The sequence below is a fragment of the Echinops telfairi genome, unplaced genomic scaffold (assembly GCF_000313985.2).
Source record: "Echinops telfairi isolate 266 unplaced genomic scaffold, ASM31398v2 ScPeMD7_7421;HRSCAF=8459, whole genome shotgun sequence".
Classification (NCBI taxonomy): domain Eukaryota; kingdom Metazoa; phylum Chordata; class Mammalia; order Afrosoricida; family Tenrecidae; genus Echinops; species Echinops telfairi.
Genome location: NW_022111321.1, coordinates 854842 through 858698, shown reverse-complemented (window position 1 = coordinate 858698; position 3857 = coordinate 854842). Strand labels below are relative to the sequence as shown.

At 41.1% G+C, this 3857-nt stretch overlaps 1 pseudogene; it reads right to left on the bottom strand.

The window, feature by feature from the left end:
• Positions 1-201: 201 nt before the first annotated feature.
• Positions 202-415, bottom strand: LOC115872244 (annotated as a pseudogene).
• Between the last annotated feature and the right edge of the window lie 3442 nt (positions 416-3857).

Here is a 3857-nt window from a genome sequence, read left to right as displayed (position 1 = left end):
CAAACTGGAACAATCTCTTCCAAACATGAGAGCAATACCAGGGTTTAATCACAGAAGCTGTAGCTTAACCGTCTATGGCCCTGACCCTCTGACAGAAACCAGGCAAAGTGTCTTTCCTGCAAATCAAATGAGATTTCAGTATTGAATCTAGTAGAACTTTTAAAGAAAGAGGCCCCAAACATATCACTATTTCTGGGTACATTAATTATGTCTGATAAGTTTAATACTCATTCAAGTCCAAAGGTGGAAGAACACATAAAGCGGTCTGGAACTTGACAAGAGTCAACTGTAAAGTAGAAGCTGAGTGTGCTGGTGCAGTCCAAGGGGAGAGCTTCTTCTACAGAGGGGCATAGAACAGTGTTGGCAGGGAAATGAGTGGAATAAGGACAGTCAGTGTAGGAAGAGACAGAACCATTCTTCGCCCCCACTTATCACCCACCACACTGACTTTTTAAAAAGGTATTAAAATACTTTAGCAGTTATTTTTTAAAATTATTTTTCAGTGATGCTCCATTTCTCTCTTCTCTTTATTTTGATGTGCTTTCCTAGCTGCTTGTGGTAGCATATGAAGAATGTCATCAATGATGGGATAAGCTATTCCCAAGTCTTCATTAATCAATTTATGTATTTGCAATGCTTCCTGTCTCAGCCACTTCTTGGAGAGAAGACGCTGCAAGAACTCCAGCAATGTGGGGTCCAGACACAGAGGCACCTGCATCAGCCACTACACCTTGCTGCACGCTCCACCGGCCTTCAATATTAATGTTTTTCAAGGAAACATGTCTGAGGGTTCATGGCTAATTCCCTTATTCCTAAGTTAACAATTTAATAAGACAGTTATAAATCATTCAGCCTATATATTCTGGGAGCATTTTCACATGGGAAATGTCAGTCGGGTCAACAGTGATGATTAAAATTTTTTAAACATAAAATCTACTTCATATTCTCTTAGAATACTTGATTTTTAAAAACTTATTAAAAACCCTTTTCCCAAAACTCTACTCCCCAAGAGATGATACATGTTCCTTCTATCTCAGATATTAGCTAAGATAGCAACCATTGGTCAAGTCGTTGGAAGAGATAGGAAAGGTGGTTAGCTACCTCAATGTGTTGATGCTTCCTTCCGTTGGATTTGGGAAGATCTGTCCTAGCTGAGTATTTAATCTCTAGTGGATTACATAAGAAGAAGCCCCATTTCTGGTCCTGAGTGTTGTGTTGAATTTTAGAAATGTAGAAGGTTAATTGAGAGATCTATGTGTTTATCATATATTGCTTAATTTAGTTTATTGCAATATAATCATGGCAAGCCACACAAGTAAGACTTGACAAGATTTATTTGGAACCAAAGAATCAGAATTAACATTGCCAATGTTAGTGTTAATTCAGTGGCTAGAGTTCTAATTTTTGGATTTCAGACTTCTCCATTTAATAAAAGGTTTTGGAAGGAAGACTTAACCCTGACTCAAAATTGGCTGAGATACCTTGTGGCTAGAGTCCAAGGTTGGTGGCAGGAGCATGGGGAATCTCAGCAGGATCTCAGCGCTTGCTTCTGCCTTCCCTCACTGATGGGGCAGAAATACAGAGTTTACATGTAAAAGTCTCCCTTTGGCCTCACAGAAATAGGGGCAGCGTGGTGTCAATATTAGTATACTATGTCATTTCTCCACGGTTAGAGAATGGTCAAATACCACAATTTCCCTTCCAAGTTGGAAATTAGGGAGGTTGTTCAATATATGCTTCAAGGATAGTCTACAAAGACTCGCTGTTCCGTTTCTTTACCGCATGTGAAGTTGAAAGCAATTTAAAGATTGTTTACATTCCTTACATACTGCACATGCCTGTGTGGCCAAAGAAGAACATCTCAACCTCTGGTAAGAGTGAAAGAAGAAGCTTTATTGAGCTGAAGCTTACCAGAGCTGGGTGAACATAGTATTTCGAAGTTCAAGCAGAGAAAGGAGTGTGTATAGAGGGAACTAAAGAAAGAAGTTAGTGATTGATAATAAATAGGATCTACAGTGGCTTGCGTTTTGCTGTGATGCTGGAAGCTATGCCACAAATATTTCAAATACCGGCACGGATGCCCATGGTGGACAAGTTTCAGTGGTGTTTCCAGAGTAAGATAGACTAGGAAGGAGGACTTGATGATCCATTTAGGGGGCGAGGGGGTGAGGGGTAATGGCCATCAAAATCCTTATTCATAGCAGTGGAACATTGTCTGATATACTACCAAAAGCCAAACGCTTCAGGTTGGATGCCATTCAAACCACAGATAAAGTGGCTGGAATCATAGGTTCTGGGTTAGGTTGGATTCTCTGGATAAATAACACCAGTGCCAAGAAGTTATATCAAGAAAGAAGTTTGTATCAGGGAAGAAACCCAGCTCAGTCCAACTCCATAGCTAAGATGCCAGCTGAGGGGCTCTCCAGACTCACACAGCTGCCAGGTAGTGAAGCAGGAAGGTGAAGTGGGAACCTGGGAGATCACAAGTCAATGGGTGCATGTCTGTCTGCATCCAAGATCAGCGGGAATAGGAGAGGGGCCAACTCCCCCAGAAGTCAGGACCAGGGTCTAAGCAAGCAAGAAAGAGAAAAAGGCAAGCGATAGAAGCCAGTACTCCACAGCATCTTTCATTAAAAGCCCACACCCCTGAGAAGATATCATTAGGCTGTGTCCTGACTGAGTGGTCGGACACAACCGATATCTTTCCTTATATGTATCAATCTGACACAGAACGTAGACTTCACAGGTTCAAACACAGGCATGCTTATGATGGTGGTGCCCGACAGGGCAGTGTTTTGTTCTCTTGTATGAGTTGCAACAAACTCAACAATGTCTCACAACAACAAGATCAATTTCAGCTTGAGGTCCTTTGAATGTAAAGATCGGCCATTTGACAAGGATCGAGATGGTTACTACCTAGGTGAGTGAAGCCAACACGTTTGGTTGGACATGATTGCAGTTGTGAACACATTGTCCCGACAAACAAATTATTTACATCTTGTCACCTTCCTTCCATGAATAAATGGTTTACTTTCTGACCTTTTGCTTCTGAGAATGCACAAGGCCCGTCATTCTTACATCTGACATGAGTACCTTCAGTCTGAAACTTTTCTATTTACATATGTTTCTATATCTAAATTCAGAAATTTTCTAAACAACTTTCTCATGGCCTACAGTAGGTTTTAATGGCTCCTAGGTAATGTTAGAGTCTCACAAAGATAGACATTTTTATTTCTAAGTCCACATCATGAGTGCTTATGTATAGACATTTTGAAAGTACAATAGTGTTTGGTACCTTATGGAATTAGAGATTCTTTGATAAATGTACAGAACAGAGAGCCTCTGGGGATTCTCTGATTGAGCCATCCCCCTACCTGTTTTCTGATTTTTACACTTGTTTGTCATTGCTGTTTTTGTTTGTGTTTGTTTCTCCCTTTTATTCTTATCCACATATGACTTTGTCTCACATATTAACTGGGGCCAACCAATTGGCTCCAGTTAGCTTTTTATAGGTTCAATGCAGAAAGAAATAATGTGCTGGCTGTGACTGTAGCCTGTGCTGCTCTGCTTCTCCCTTCCTCTGCCTCACTTACCCTCCAGTTCACGTTCTCTGAGCACCAATTCCTGTCACTGACCAACATCTGGACAGTGTGGGAAGTATCATTGTGATTCATGGTGAAGGAGTCTTTGAGAGGTCAGGAGGGCAGTGAGGAAAACAGAAGGCTGAGAAGTAAGGCAGACATGTGAACTCATGCCTGAGCTGTCTGGCAGTATTCCCAGTAACTAATGTCTATAAATCCAATGAAGAACTCATTGGAAGAGATAGTCAAAACATGGCTCAGACAGAAGCATCATTT